This window comes from Malaclemys terrapin, chromosome 4 (assembly GCF_027887155.1).
Source record: "Malaclemys terrapin pileata isolate rMalTer1 chromosome 4, rMalTer1.hap1, whole genome shotgun sequence".
NCBI classification, from domain to species: domain Eukaryota; kingdom Metazoa; phylum Chordata; order Testudines; family Emydidae; genus Malaclemys; species Malaclemys terrapin.
In genome coordinates, this window is record NC_071508.1 from 7297790 (window position 1) to 7314645 (window position 16856).

A 16856-nucleotide genomic window follows, 5' to 3' on the forward strand; every position below is an offset into this window, starting at 1 on the left:
TAGGCCTCCTTGAGGAGGTGCCTCCATTCCTCAAAGGCAGCTCAGACGGCCAGCAGTTCTTTGTCCCACATCATAATTTCTCTCCGTGGGAATCAGTTTCAGAGAGAAAAAGGTGCCGGGATTTGCATTTTTCATGTTTCGCATAAAGTTGACTTGGGCAAAGCCACTCAAAAACAGTGTGCACTGGGTGGTCATGGAATTCTTGATGCTCTGAAAAAGTGAGACTATCATCTAAGTGGATGATCATGAGTTGGTTGAGGCTGTCTCTGAAAACATCATTCCTGAAAAGCTGGACGGTAGTGGGACCAAATGACATGACCAAATAGTCAAAATGGCCATATCTGGCTCAAAATGCCATTCATCCTGTCGTCCAGCAGTGTCTGAGCAACATGAGTACCAACCTAAAGGCAGCCTGTTAAGAGGCAGGGCACAAACCCCAAACTGGCTGGGAGTTCTAGGCTTAGATTTTACCAACCAAGTATCAAGTGGGAATGTCTCGGCACTATAACAGCCTTAATGTAGGTATTCTGCTCTATCTTGCCACCTAGGTAAGATTGCCTTTGTGATAGATGGTCCTTTACACACAAAATCACAACAGTGTTCAGGTTACTCCCAGTCCCAAAGGACAGTCACTTACCCCAGCTCAACAGCCCTTTAGATCTCACACCAAAGACAACGCTTGTAGCCGATCCTTGGGGCCCTTCCTTTTCAGTTTTTATTTTAGTTATTTTTTCCTGAGGATTTATCAATGTTTATTACCACAACAACAAAAACAGGTGAAAATCAGTGCAAAAAAATATTAATATTTCTGGGTAAATATCAGGGTTTATTTTGGTGGACAGAAAGACAGGGGGAAAAGTATTCTGTGGATTAATGCTTTGAAGTCCATTCAGCAGTGTGGTTTGCTGCAGAACTAAAATAGAATTCAAAACACAAGGCCACCTCTGAGTTTAAGAAAACAATACACCTCTAACTCAATATAATGCTGTCCTCTGGAGCCAAAAAATCTTACCACATTATAGGTGAAACCACGTTATATCGAACTTGCTTTGATCCACCGGAGTGCGCAGCCCCACCCCCCCGGAGCGCTGCTTTACCGCGTTGTATCCAAATTCGTGTTATATCGGGTCGCATTATATTGAGGTAGAGGCGTATATCTCTAATCCCCCAATAAAACTTTTTATTTGAATAAAGTTTACTGCTGTAGATTTAGAACTATTAGTCTTTAAATATTACCGTTTATTGTGCCACACAATTGGCAGCACATACACTCAACTTCATCCTTTTCTCCTGTTTCTTTTTTTAAAACTTTCGAATACTTCCTTGTGTTCTGAAATGTATTCTGATACCGATTTTTGTTTTCTTCCCATTTTAGTGTGGCAGATCTTTAAACCGTTATCTAAGAGCTTGACACGTGTACGAGGTGTGCGTGAGACTCATCAGTACATTAAGATGCAAACGCACTTCAGAGCTTGCATGTGTGCCTCTTTGTTTATTGTATCTTCTAGACCAATACATAGCCTTACTTCAACAGGCAGCCTTGCATAGACACACAGACTAATGTATGAGCGTAATACATATAACTCATGGAATGTATTGTATTTTCCTAATCAAACTAGTTATTTTTTATATATTTGAATGATACAAAAGTAGAGTGAAAAATCAGAAAAAACTGAATAATCCTATTTTTAAAACCTGAGAATTTTTCAATAAAAATCAGTTTAAACTGAAAACGAAGGGTCTTACTAATCCTAAAATAAAGTATCTAAAGATTTATTAACTAGGCAAAGGAAATAGAGTTATTTAGAAGGTTAAAGCAGGTAAATGTACACACAAATGTGTTCCCGTTTGAAGTTTCAAAAGGTAATAGAAGCTTCTATAATAAGCACGCTCTGTGCCCTTAGGGCTAATCCAGGCCAACTACTGGGGATCTTTTGCTTATGCTTAGTAAGTCCCACTCCTCAGACTCCAAGTAGAAAGGATACAGTTCCTCCTTGTTAGGGCTTTTTATTCCTTTCCCCTTTCTGCTGAGTTGCAAATTCAGATGCCTGCCTCTTCTTCAAGTGGGAGGGGTAAGGGGGGCAATCAACAAAGTCTTTTATCCTCTTATGTTCCACAACGGTTCATCTGGTGTTGATGGGACTTCTTTTGTTGGGCAAAAGAGAACACCTCCTGTGGCAAGCTAGTATTTCACACTTGGTAATGCTTCTCCTCTGTCTGGTGAGTTAAAGTTACAGAGCAAACATTTGTTACCTTATATGGTGTCAAGTATCAGGGGGTAGCCGTGTTAGTCTGTATCCACAAAACAAGGAGTCTGGTGGCATCTTAAAGACTAACAGATTTATTTGGGCATAAGCTTTCGTGAGTAAAAAACCTCACTTCTTGTTTTTTTACCCACGAAAGCTTATGCCCAAATAAATCTGTTAGTCTTTAAGGTGCCACCAGACTCCTTGTTGTATTTGTTACCTTGTAACATAGGATACAGATATTAGATTAGATTAGCGCACGCAACAACACATTTTTAAAACTCTAATACCTACTTTAACAATAGTAGCACATGGGTGAGCCAGGCTGGTTCCAGCTACATAGTTGCCAGTGGTCAGTTGAGATCTAAGGGCCTTGGCCCCTGGTCCGTCAGCATCACACATTCCCTTGCTGGATTCTGACAGGTTGTATGCTCCACGCCAGTCTAGCTTTGTGAAGACCTGACCCAGAGTCTTTCATGAAAAGGGGCATCAGTCGCAGACTGTGATCTCGTTAAAGGTTCAATAATCAATATAAGGGAGGGAGCCATCCTTCTTGGCCACGAAGAAGACATGTGCTGGCACTCGGGAAGTCAAGGGACCATGAACCTCTTCCGCAAATTTTCCTCAAGGTACTCCTGGAGGGCCTGCAGCTTGGGTACAGATCAGGTGTAAATGCACCCAAAAGGAACTCCTGTTCCTGGTTGAAGGTCAATTGTGCAATCATCACGGTGCTGTGGAAATAGAGCGTCTGCCTTCTGTTTGTCAAATACCGTGGCGTGTTCTATGTACTCGGCAGGAATTCCGGGCACTGCCAATGAAACTGTGGTTGGCAGTTCTGGATGCTTCGGGGGCGGGAGCATGCCACAGAATGCGACCAGCCATTCACTAGAGTTGGGAAAGCATGCTCATCGGCTCTGCGGGGAATAGAAAAGTATAGGTCGCAAGCCCCAGCTAATTTGGGACTGATGGGCAATGAGCCAGGGGACACCAAGGACGACCGGTGAATGCAAGGCACAGATGACCCTGAACTGCAAGATCTCTCAGTGACGGCCAATGCTGATGCCCTCCAGGTGGGTTGTTTGATGCATGACGGGGCCTGAAGATAGGAATGACCCATCTATAACCTCAACAAGCTCAGGGAAGACTTGCAGAGGATACGAATTCGAGGCTCCTTAAAGTTCTGGTCCATAAAATTGCCAGAAGTGTCCAAGCTGACCAAGGCTCCTAGGTGGATGTCTGGCATGGCACATGCTGAAGTTGAAGAGGCAGGTGCAGCAGGATGGCATGCTGGTTAGGGAATGCCAAGATTCAGGCAGATAGGCAGCAGCACGATTCACCATGGGGAATAGTGGAGCACTGACTCAAACCTAGCTCCCCTACTGGGGCTGAGTTGTGGCATTTCCTGACCCTGGGTGGGTGGACCTTGGCTAGGCACTCTGATGCAATGCGCTCAGGCACCTCCTGTTACGTGTCATTCCATATTCTTTATGAAAATATGCTTATGATACGACATAACTGAGATATATTTATGCAAGATGGCTCATGTGAGATATCTGATTTGCTGAATGCAATTATCCAATTTGTATGCCTGTATCATTTCTGGATCTGAAGTTTGGAATATCGACTATATACTTGTATTTCAACTGTGCGTGACGCCCACTGCTAACACTTCAGGTACAACAATGGAAAAGTCAGACAGGGCAGATGGCCCATCAGCGAGGACAATGGACTGTGAAAAGCTTCGTCATCCTGCGGATGCTCCATACTGCCACTGACTCATGGACGCTGTGATCCTATAGTCAGGTGGTCTTGTCACCTGATACTAAAACATTACCTGGGACTTCTGGTAACTTTCCACTATAAGGGAAGGGGGGGGGGGGGTCAAGTTTGGGAAACAAAGGATTCCCACCTTATGTAAATCCTATTTAAGGGTGGGGAGGAAGGCAAACAGGACTCCTCCTTTCCATGGCCTGTCTTCCCAAGAAGAAAGACTGCAAAAGGGAAGGCAAGGGGGGAGTCCAGACTGAGACGGGGTCCAGTCTGAAAAGGAATATAACTGGAACTCTGAACCACAGAAACTTTGCAAACTGCCTGTAACTATATCTAGGGTGAGAAATAGTATTTGTAACCAATTCCTTTAGTGAAACTAGCTTAGTTTGTGTGTTTGGTTTCATTTGCTTAGTAATCTGCTTTGTTCTGTTTGTTACCCCTTTTACCACTTAAAATCTGCCTTTTATAGTTAATAAAATTTGGTTTATTATTAAATGCAGTTTCTGTCATTTCTAACTGGGGGGGGGGGGGGGAAGTGTGCACACCTCTCTCCACATTGAGGGAGGGGGTGAATTTCATAATATATCTTTGGGTCTGCACTCCATGGGAGGTGGACATCTGAGTGCTAGAGCAAATCCCTGAAGCTGAATCTTCCCACAGCTGAGCTGCAACTGGGTGTGGCCCTGCCTGTGTGTGTGTTAGAAGAGGTTTTAAGAGCCTGGCTCAGCAAGACAAGTTAAAGGGGGGAGGGATAGCTCAGTGGTTTGAGCATTGGCTTGCTAAACCCAGGGTTATGAGTTCAATCCTTAAGGGGGGCATTTAGGGAACTGGGGTAAAAATCTGTCTGGGGATTAGTCCCCCTTTAAACAGGGGGTTGGACTAGATGACCTTGTGAGGTCCCTTCCAACTCTGATATTCTATGATTGAAAGGGGGCCCATGCTATCAGAACAGGTAGACTTAGTGCAGGGGTGGGCAAACTTTCTGGCCCTAGGGCCACATCAGATACAGAAATTGTATGAAGCGAAGGCTGGGGGAGACTATGCCTTCCCAAACAGTGAGGCCTGGCCCCCTATCCAGAACCCCCACCCCTGACTGCCCCCCTTGACTCCCAAATCCTATCCAAACACCCCCGCTCTCTGTCCCCCAGGACTCCAGTCCCCACCCAACCCTCCCTGCTCTCCCTGCCCCACATTGCCTGTGGGGTGGGGGAAAGGGTGGCTCTGTCATTTCCCCTGCTCGTTTGGCTGCTGTCCCTGGCAGTCGGGCAGGGCTCGCTCCCCATCTGGGCTTGGCTGCTGGGGACAGGGCCAAGCATGCTGGGGGCAGAGGGGGACCCTGACTTGCTCTGCCCCTGTCCCTGGCAGCAGGGCCCAGGCCCCTTGACCGCCCCGCCCCCCCCCTGCTCCCCAGCCCCTGACAGTGCTGCCCTGGAGCACCAGGTCTGGTGGCGCTATAGCCGTGCCACCTGGCCGGAGCTGCAGCCACACTGCCCAGGTGCTGGGGGAACTGTGACTGCGAGGGAGGGGAGCAGAAGGGGAGGGGCCAAGGGCTAGACTCCACCGCGCTGCCAGGGAGTTGGGTTGGCTCCTCCACAAGCCTGTCCTGACCACGCTCCCTGGTAGGAGCTTGGGGACACAGAGGGAAGGGTCCTGCAGGCCGGATGTGACCCGCAGGCCGTAGTTTGCCCCCCTCTCCAAGGGGTCCAACCCTTCACCTCCCCAATACAAGCAGAACTCCAATGCCTGACGAAAGGTGGGTCAGGATTTGGTCAACTTGCATCGGTTCAGGATCTGGTAGGACAACTGGGACTGCAGGAGACGGCAGCATTCTGGTCAGCGGGGGTCAGGTGGCGTGTTGCTTTTCTTGAGCTTGCTCCATTGGTCGACCATCAATCTGGATGCAAAGATCAATTAAAGCTGCTAGACTAGGCGGAGGTTCCACCTGTGCTAATTCATCTTTGACAGAATTGTTGAGTGCCTGCCTAAAGTGGTGTCACGGCACAACCTCATTCCAATGAGTATCTGTGGCCAGACACTGGAATTCTGCTGCAATGGACCTGACTGCCTGCCAGAGGTCGTGGAGAGCAGCTTCTGCTGTACATTCTCCATTAGGGTCCACGGAGACGCCCACCCCTGCCCGTACAAGGCTCTCGCAGTGTTCAAGGAGAGGACTGTTCCCTTCCAGGAAACGGGACACCCACATCAGGGCCTCTCCTCGGAACAGACTGAGAACTAATCCCACTTGGAACTGAGCTGTGAGGTCCAGCTGGCCACAACATGAACTGGAGACGACATTGGTTAAGGAACCCATGACATTTGTCACAATCCCCATCCAACTTACTGGGTAGGGGCAACTCGGGCTCACGGAAAATGGATGCAAGAGTTGTGGGGACAGAAGACGCTGCCTGGGCTTGTACCTGGGCCCTGAGGGCCGCACTCTGGTCAGGACTCCAATGTCTGCAAAGGTGGGGTGAACTCCAGCTGGGGCCATTCTGGACGGAAGTGCCATGCTGTGCAGCAAAACCCCTGCTACCTTCTAGCAGGCAGCTCAAACTGTCACACGCCAAGGTGTAGGTGGCGAGACCAAGGGGTCAGAGCAGGAGTCTGGCCTAGGGGATGGAGCAGAATCAGAGGGCAGAACTGGAGTCGTGGCCAGGGGACAAGCCATTAGTCAGAGGCAAGGGGCAGGAGTCCAAAGGGAAGAGCGGTAGTGGAGCTTGCAAAGAGCGGGGCAAGGGCCAGCAGGAAGCGGGTCTGGCGCAGCTGGGAGCATGGAATGCGTTGAGCAACCACTGTGCTGCTTTTGCTACAGGGGTTAATTGGTGACCTGATGGCCCTTCGGTTCAATCAGGGAGCACAGTCACTTGGGGTTATTGAACCAAACGAGCTCATTAGGTTGCTAGGCAGCTGAATTCCTGACACTCCTGCCCCAAGCACAGCCCCCCTCCTCAGCATCAAAGCCCCCTGCCATGAGCACAGCACCCCCTTCATCCCCTCCTCTGCCCCACTCTGGGAAGGGTGGTCTGTGTCCCCCTGCAGATCCTCGCTCTGCCCTCCTTCTCCCAGGCCCCCAGAGGCAGAGTGGTGGAGGCGCTGCGCCAGGCGCTGCTGGCACCGCCTGCCCGATGCCCTTTTGACATTGCACTGCTTGGCAGGGGCTCAGACAGTAGCACAATGTGAAAAGAGCCCAGGACGGCGGCGTGGTGGTGGTGGGGATCTGCCGTACCTCTTGTCCCCTCTCACCTCCTCCTCAGCAGCTAGGAAATCGCCCCTTCCCACCCACCCCCGCAGGGCTGGGGGGCCCAGGGCTGAGGGGGCCTGGGCTAGGTAGGGCCCCTCCCAGGGGCTGAATGGGGTATTGAGGCGCTCCGGGCCACGGAGGGGGTCACAGGTGCAGGAAGGAGCAAGTCTCCATTTTCATGGCTCTTCGTACGTTCTTTTACTGGGGCTTTTCGGGAGAGAGGCCTCAGGAACCAGAGCTGGAAAAGAGAAGAAAGCCTGTGGGTCATTGGCTCCAGCACCAGAACCCCACAGCCTGGCCGACCCCTCTGTGTGCCCCAGAGCCGGAACCCCCAAACACCTCCCACGTGCTCCAGCGCCGGAACCCCCAAACACCCCCATGTGCCCCAGAGCCAGAACCCCAAACACCTCCCATGTGCCCCACAGCTGGAACCCCCAAACACCCCATGTGCCCCCAGAGCCGGAACCCCAACACCCCCCATGTACCCCAGAGCTGGAACCCCCAAACACCCCCCATGTACCCCAGAGCCGGAACCCCAAACACCCCCCATGTACCCCAGAGCCGGAACCCTCTACCCCCATCGGCCCCTCTGTGTGCCCAAGTGCCAGAACCCCCTTTCCCTGCCAGCACCTTTGTGTGCTCCAGAGCCGGAACCTCCTATCCCCCCACTGGCCCTTCTGTGTGCCCAAGAGCCAACCCCCACATGTGCCCCAAAGCCAGAAACCCTCCCACGCTCCTGTGTGCTCCACAGCTGGAAATCCCCCTTCCCCACCCCTCTGTATGCCCCACAGCCAGAAACCCTCCCCCAACACACACCCACACCCCTCTGCATGCTCCAGCCTGTAGGGAAGAGGTGCTCGGTCCCAGGGCCTGTTCAGTCCTAGACCACTCTGCTGAGCTCTGAATCCCACTCCCTATTCCCCGGAGCCAGCCAGTCCCCCCACCCTGAGGCTGGATCAGAGCCAGCGCCCCCTAGAGAGGAAAGGATCCATATCCCATTCCCGACCCATGAGCCAGCCGTTCCCCTCCCTGGGGCTGGAGCGGAAGCGCTGCCCCTAGAGGGGAAAGGCCCCGTGTCCCATTCCTCCTCCCCAAATAATCGAATCCTCAAAATTGATGCTATTCAGTGGTGATCACTAATAGAAACATCAGTGTATTTAGATTGGTAACAGAGCAGCATCTCCTCTTCAAGGAGCTTGCTGCTCCGAGAGGGAAAATCCATCCCAGCCCTCAACAAGACTGGAAACAAAGAATATCTGCACATCGGCATCATTATTACAGCAAATCTATGGAGCTGCAGCCCTCAATTACCAGCCCTGTGTATTTCTTGCCTCCTACTCCCTCTAGTGCCCCTTCCCTGACACTGCATGCTGAACATTACAATGGAGCAAGGAGTCCGGTGGCCCCTTAAAGACTAACAGATTTATTTGGGCATAAGCTTCCGTGGGTAAAAAAACCCACTTCTTCAGATGCATGGAGTGAAAATTACAGACGCAGGCATTATATACTGACACATGGAGAGCAGGGAGTTACCTCACAAGTGGAGAACCAGTGTTGACGGGGCCAATTCAATCAGGGTGGATGTGGTCCACCCCCAATAATAGATGAGGAGGTGTCAATTCCAGGAGAAAGAACGGGAGTACTTGTGGCACTTTAGAGACTAACAGATTTATTCCAGGAGAGGCAAAGCTGCTTTTGTAATGAGCCAGCCACTCCCCGTCCCTATTCAAGCCCAAATTGATGGTGTTAAATTTGCAAATGAATTTTAGTTCTGCTGTTTCTCTTTGAAGTCTGTTTCCGAAGTTTTTTTGTTCAAGTATAGCTACTTTTAAATCTGTTATAGAATATTCAGGAAGATGGAAGTGTTCTCCTACTGGCTTTTGTATGATGACAAAAGTAGGCTTCCAGATGACCGCAGAACTGTATCATGTTCGCGGGGATGGTGGGGCAGAAAGAGAGTTCCCTAGATAGGACAGACTGCGAGCTAAGCGTGTGGATGGATAGATTAACAATATCGTTAGGTAAGTTGAGGGTACCACTGTTGTAGCCCCCTGTGGCATGTAGGAGTTTAGATAGTTTACTGTCCTTTTTCCTCTGTAGAGAAGTGAAGTGTGCGTTGTAAATGGCTTGTCTCGTTTTTGTAAAGTCCAGCCACGTGGAATTACAATGGATATATTACAATGGAGCGAGGCTTTGTGGCAATGATCGAATCTTGCTTAGATTCAAAATGCTAAAAATCTGTCTACATATTAAAATTCGCAAGCTACAAAATGCCTCCTAATCGCATAGCAGTTGGCTATGTTCAACTCTTAGTATTTTGGTTTATTTGTTTGGATCTGTTTGATGTGGCGGAGGGGGTAAAGCATCAAATTCCCTAATCTTTGACCCACTTCAGTTTCTCTAATAGTTTAAAAACAAGGGATTTCCCCTCATTCTCTTTTCCTGACTTTCTACGATCATTTTCACTGCCAGGTTCTGAAGAACCTTCTGAGCAATTTGTTTGGACCCATTTTTATATTATTCTTTTCATTTGCTGCTCAACAAAACCCAGGAGTTTTGGAGAGAAAGAATTTCTCTCAGATAAACAAGAGTGTTCAAAAATCACAAAGGGATATGAAAAAAAAAAAGAAGAGCAAAGAACAACCCCTCTCCTCCACACACATGCGCGCACACACACACACTCTAAACCACATTCGTTTCAGCCAGACTCTTTTCGTTCTACGCACAGGCAATGTCAACATTCCCCCTGGAGACAGAACCTGATTATCCATTTTCTAACTGTAATTAACATCCAGATTCATCCCTAGCGGCAAACAGTCCTGCCTCACCTAGAGGGATAAACAAGGGGACTTATTGGTTTACTTACGGGTTTTCTACATGGGGAAATTTACCAGCGTTACTATACGAACACAAGAACAGCCATACTGGGTTAGACCAGTGGTCCACCTAGCCCAGTATCCGGTCTTCTGACAGTGGCCACTGCCAGATGCTTCAGAGGGAATGAACAGAACAGGGCAATTTCGAGTGATCCATCCCCTGTCGTCCAGTCCCAGCTTCTGGAACTCAGAGGTTTAGGGACACCTGTATAATTATCCCACTATAGTTATCCCACTATAGCCCCCCATGTGGACGCACTCATTTGGCATCAGAGTGGTCTTTTTCCAGTTTAGCTCATATCCCTTTGGAAGGGACCTAAGAGCATCCCCATAGGGAGTTATACCAGTATAATTAACCATTGAACCCATCTACCAAGGCTCATGGTGGATTCTCCATTACTGGCAATTTTTTTAATCAAGACGGGATGTTTTCCTAAAAGACCAGCTCTAGTTCAAACAGGAATTATTTCAGAGAAGTCCCGTGGCCTGTGCTGTACAAGAGGACAGAGTAGATGGTCATAGAGATCCTTCCAGCCTTAGATTCTATGATCTACAGCGGTGTAATTATACTAGTACAGTAATGCCAGTACCTTTCCCCATGTAGACAGGCCCTTTCAGCCCTGATTCCTCCCATCCACCCTCATCCTCAAAAGTCTCACCCATTGTTGAGGGAGCCCTTACCAGCAACAACAACAAAAAATCCAAGTCACCAATTTGCTCCTTCCCAAAGGTGAGATTTGTTGACAAATCTGCTGTTTCAAGGAAAGGGAGCCGTGAGGTCCTCCCTACACACCGGGTTTCACTGAACTCCTCTTCTGGGCCAGATCCCCAGCTGATGTCAATTAGCACAGCTCTGTTGAAGTAAACAGTGCCTTGCTGATTGACATCAGCTGGGGAACTGACTCCCTTTCTGGGCCCTGTTTGTTGGCTAGTGCAGTACAGGTACCTGCCTCGGTCCGGTAATAAAGAAAATGATATTTTATATCAACTGACCGAGCGCCTCTTCCATGAGATACCAGTGGTTTCAACTCCCACCCCATGGGGTCACGCCTTTGGAGGCAGCACTGCCACTAACAGCAACTTCCAGCCAAGGATCTTAACGTGCTTGAATTTAGACTCACAATCCTGTATGGAGGGGGCATCGTTTTAAAGTTGGGGAAACTGAGGCACAGAAAGGCCTTGCCTGAGGTCACACTGGGAGTTGGAGCAAGACAAGAACCCATGCCTCAGCCTGTACTTTAACCATCCTTTCCTCCCTCGAGACACTCTCCTGGGTATTTTCTAACAGCCACCTCCCTCTGACCATTTCCATTCAGAACTGCTGGATTTGGGAGGGGAAAACGGGAGAAAGTCACTGCAAAACCTTAACAAGCACCTTTCGGGTAAGCTAAGAGCCATCGAACCATCCCTTGCTCCAGAGGTCCAATGGGCTGGGATTTCACATCCTGGAATAGGTTGAGTAGGCCACAGGATATGGTGTTTCCCACAATGAAATTGACCAGCATCCCCTGGAACTGACGAAAGGGCAAGACCAATGGGATTCGCGGGACGCAGAATCCAGGGCTATCTTTGGTCTCCTGGGGGTCAGATTTCCCACGGTATTTACGCACTGGAGCAAGACAGCATGGCCTCCCTTGGAGACTGATGGCAAGGGACGGCCGCTGCCTGCCCTCTGGTGGGCAGAGCCAAGTGAGCCCAGCCTGCCCTGCTGGAAGTGGAAGGGTGGGACAGGATAAAGAAGCATAAAAGGCGGAGTCACCAAGGGAGTCAGATGCATCCTGCCTGCTGCGGGAGCCCGCAGAGCCCCCCTGCCGTACTGGGGACTGGACTGAGCTCCCAGAGCCGCCAACGAGTTGCTGGGGCTGGAGGGGGGTCTGAAGAGGTTGGGCCTGCCCAGGCCACTCTCAGGGGATGGGAAGCCCTTACATGAGATAGGATCTTAAAGCAATCTCGGTGTCCTTTTCTCTAACCGCTTTGCTCCTCCTGTTAAAAGTAAACAACCCTTTGGTTGGAGAAGGTTTCCTGGTCCCTATACACCACTGGGCACGGCCTTCCGAGGGGAAGAAACTGGGTGCTGAACCCAGTCGGACCTGCTGGGGAAGAACGGTTGATCCACGGGCAGTTGTAGCCCAGAGGCGGGTCTAAGACTGGGAGACTCATTGGATTCCATCCCAGAGAGGTAATGACATGAGGCTTGGGACCAGAGAGGGGGCACTCAGAGAAACCAGATGGTGGCCAACCCTCTCCGGCTCTCCTGGCGCATGATCAGACCTCATGGCCTGGCTGTGAGTTTCCGCTGCATGCCCTCAACCCCCCTGCTGCATTTGTTTAAAATCTTCAGCAAACACAGGCCCACATGCACCACTGCAAACCTGGGGGGGGGGGGGGGGTCGGCTGCAAGTCACCTCCAGGGACCGAGGCTTCCTGGAAGCTGACTCCCAGGCTCTGCAGTGATTGGGATGCCCTCCTGCCCCTGAGGTCAGTGACCTGTTGGTGGAGCTGGACTTTGTGCTCAGCTATGGAGTAAGTGGCATTTGGGAAACAGAACCAAAAACCACAGCATGCGGGGGAGGGGGAAAAGGACAACCACGTTTGTTTAACAATCACATTTGTCACAGAAACAGGCCAGGGATGAAAAGGATCTATTGGGTCATCAGCTCCTGGGTTTACTCCCCTCCCTGTCCTGCCGCAACAGACACACGCCAAAGTCCCCATAGCAGCGCCTGCAACTCCGGCTCCTGGGAGACCATCATGGTGGTTTTCTTTCAATCCCCCAATTTCTGGGCTGCTGTGAATCACTGTCACTTCGTTGGCTTCAATGCATTCCTGCTCAGGATCTGGTCTTAGCTTGTAGGAGTAATAATCATAATTAATAACCACCCCCACACACCCTGGCAGAGTGTTGCTCTGTGTCGCTGGGGTAGAGGTTGGAGTAAGTACAGAGGTTTAGGAGTTCTCAGAATAGGGCAGACTAAACCAAGAAGTCCTCACAGGCATGTTCCTTTAACCCTCCAAATTCATCCTGTTTTCACAGATAAGATCTCCTCTTGGAATGCTGTCTGAGGCCAGTAGAGACCGGCACTAGGGGAAAATCTTAACGAATAAACCAGAAAACAGCCGTTGTTCCAGATGGGAATATTTGGAGGTTAACACAGAGCCTCTGATCTCACAAGTGACTCTGGTTTCAGAGCTGTCCTTCTGCTTAGATGATCACTCAGTGGCACGGGCTTTCAAAGTGCTCACCTGCACACACCAGCGCTAGGCTCAGATTGAGAAGAAAATGCCAGCAATTGAGTTGGGGTGGGAGCCTTTTCATAAATATGAGGCAGAAGCCAAACCCTGAACCATTGGAAGCTGTACTGCAGGGTCAAGTTCATCCAGGGTCCTGGGCAGCTTCCAACACCCATTGGTCCTAGTTTTCTAAACAATAATGGATCAAGCCCCAGCTACAGCCATGACTGAATTTAGATCGATGAACCACTGGTGCAGCAGTGTTCCTCTGGGGCATGGCAGATCACACAACCCAGGCCACGATGCTTAAGAACCAGGCCCAAAGCATTCTCTGGGGGTGGCAAGAATTTCCAAAAACCAGGCGAATCCAGAGTCTCTGTCTTTTAGGAAACGCCGCGAACTTTCCTCTTCAACAACGGCTTTCAGCCAAGATCCAACGGCCGGAAGTTTAAGCCAAACAAATTCCGACTGGAAATAATGCGTACGTTTTTAGTCGAGGGGAAATTAATCATTGGAACAATTTACCAAGGGTCATGGGGGATTCTCAATCCCTGGCAATTTTTCAATCAGGATGGGATGTTTTCCTAAAAGATCACCGCTAGTTCAAACAGGCATTAATTCAGGGAAGTTCACTGGCCTGTGTTATGCTAGATCAGACTAGGTAATCCCAATGGTCCCTTCTGGCTCTGCAATCTATGAACTGTAAGAATGACACTCACAGCACAGATACCCCCTTCTATCCCTACCAACCAACCAAAGTGGAAATTAATAAAAAATCTTTTAAAAAACCCAAACTCCAACCATCAAAACCAACCCCCTGCCCCAAACAAAGTTTTGACACTGTAAGGTCCCAGAAATTCCATGAAAATCATTAAGGGCTGTGATACTGTTATTGATTTTACGCGGCAGGTGCCCAGATACAACAGTGATGGACAGCAGGATCAAACTGACAGAGACTGGCGGGCTGTGCAAGGCAGCACCGCAACTTCAGAAAGGGATTGGAAAATTGCGAAGAGTACCTGTCAGGCGTGGTAAGGGAAGCTGCCTTTAGCAGAGATATTTGCAAGAATGCACGAGTGCTGAAGGAAGAGGCAAATCAAGTCAATGTGCCCCAGACGTCACCCGTTTCCAAAAGCAATCCAGCTCAAACGGAGAAAATGACCCAAAGTTATAGCAGGTGGCAAGAGCAATTCCAGATGAGCAGTCAAGCAAAATCGTCCAGCCACTTCCATGCATCAAAACGCAGTGGAACCACAGAGATGAAAGAGCTGCATAGGATGGGGCTCCCTATAAGAGCGCTGTCTTATGATATCACACATGAGGCCAATTGTGCATTGGGGAGAAAATTCCCTCCTGACCCCTACAGGCGATCAGCTGAAGGCCTGAAGCATGAGATTAGATTACAGTTGTTGTTTTAGTGCATAACTACAGTGAAATTGGGAGATCCCAAAGAGAAAGGGACCATCAGGTCACACAGCATGACCCCTTGGTGACGCCTACACCAGGAGCAGATACACCTAGGTGGAACCGAGGAGGATGCTGGCTCTGCGGACACTCAGAACACTACAGACACTGGTGATGAGAAGCAGCCGGAGCAATGAGCAGAGGCTCTAGGTGCCGGATCCAGCTCAGCAGCGAAGGAAGAAGCAGTGGCCGTGTGACCAGGATGCAATGGAGATTCGTTAGGAGCTGCACAGAGGAAGCCACTGGTAGCACAGGGCAGTTCATACTGGTCCCACAGAACCCAGGAACCATGCTACATGTGTTTGAGTGCCACCTACTGGCAATTTACCTATTCACTATGTACATATATACAGCCATAGAGCTCTCTCGTAACAAGGCTCAGAGGTGTTTGCTACTGACAGACGGCCTGTACCGTGACCCCCACCCTAGGGGGCTCTCTAGGGAAGGGAAGAGAGTAATGGACAGCGCCCCCTGCCTCACACCATGGGGGATTTGATCATGGTCAAGGCTGCTAGGAGAATGCCAGCCCCGTTCCAGGGACTACAGGCAGCGATGAGCTACTCAGGCCGGGGAGCGCACGGCAGCTGGGTCAAAGGAATCCCTCCTGCAGTGAGCTCCCAGCCCTGGCCCTGCTCAGGCAGTTTACAAACCCCCAGAGGGAGCTGCTGGGATGAGGGGGGCAGAGGAGTTAATAAGCTCTGCAGGGGCTTTGCAGGCTAGAAGAGGTCTCTCTCCACTCCTGGGGAGTTTACAAGCCCTGCACGAGTCCTGGCCACGGAGCTGTAGAAGCTCCAGGAAGCACTCACAGAGTCAACCAGCCAGTCAGGTGCTTTAGGGACAGGGGCAGGTTGAGGTGGGGCAGAAGCCAGCCTGTCCCTGATGTCAGGTAGAGCAATCCCCTATGCCAAGGGCTGGCAGAAGGGCCCTTGGGCCAGCTCCACACCACCCAGGGACACCTCCCAGGCAGGGGGGATTCTCAGGGGCGGTTTCTACCCCACCATAAGACCCTTTATGCTGCCGGAGCAGGGCAACAGGGCCTATCTGCCAGTGGGGCTTAGGTGCGAGACCTCACAAGCCTAAGACTCCTGCAGCAGTGAACCCCAGCTCTGATTTCCCCTGCTGTGCCACCCCATAGCCCCCCTTTCCCCCGCACCCATTTGGCAGCCAGCCAGCTGGGCTGTGAAGAAGTTAGGGTGGGCTTGTGGGGGGGAAGGGGGAGGGGGCTAAGCTTGGCACAGCCAGCAGTAGGAAGCACCAGTACAGCGTTACTGAATGGACCTGGCTGGGGGATTGTGGGGGACCGGGGAGGAGGGACAGGTGTGGAGGTGAGGGGATGGGACGGGCAGGTGTAGCGATGGGGGAGTAGGGTGCAGTGTGGGGTGACAGGCATAGAGGTGGGGGTTGGGGAAGGGCAACTGTAGAGGTAGAGTGCTGAGTGGCAGGGGTAGGTGGGGAAGGGAGACTCTGTGGGGCACAAGAGAGGGCAGAGGGATCCCAACCCCCCTCCTGCCCAGTGCTCTCACACACACACACACACCCCCACTCAAAGGGAGAGGATGGCGAGCTCCTCCCTCTCCCCCCAACACATCAAGAGCCCCTGGCCCAATTCCAACACCCCCACCCTGTCCCCATGCAAACCAGAACCCGCAACCCCTGCACGATCCCCCCGCCCCCCAATGAAAAGAAGGAGGGATGAGGTCAGGAAGGCACGGGGGGGGGGGGGAGAAAGAAGGGGCAGGGATACGGGGGGAGGGAGAGGTAGGACTGCAGGAAGCTGGGGCCAGGGGGGCAGCAAGGTTAGGGGCAGGGAGCGGGGAGGAGAGTTGCAGGGCTGCAGGGGCAAAGGCAGGGGGTCCCCCCGCACCGGCCCGTACCTCGCTCTCTCCATCCCGGGCTCCGGGCTCCGCGCTCCTTCCCCGCCCCAGCAAGCAGCCGAGGGGAAACTTTCGCCCCAAGCCCCCCCACCCCATTGCCCCTCCCCCTCCTTCCTCTGCCGTCCATCTTGAATACTTGGGATTCCTGAATGGA

At 51.0% G+C, this 16856-nt stretch overlaps 1 long non-coding RNA gene across 1 annotated transcript; it reads right to left on the reverse strand.

Annotated features, from left to right (window-relative positions):
- Positions 1–2422: 2422 nt before the first annotated feature.
- On the reverse strand, positions 2423–16793 carry LOC128837135 (uncharacterized). The gene is made up of 3 exons (XR_008444898.1): positions 16703–16793; positions 7260–7495; positions 2423–3160 (listed from the first exon to the last, which is right to left on the reverse strand). It is a non-coding gene; the product is annotated as an uncharacterized LOC128837135 (long non-coding RNA).
- Between the last annotated feature and the right edge of the window lie 63 nt (positions 16794–16856).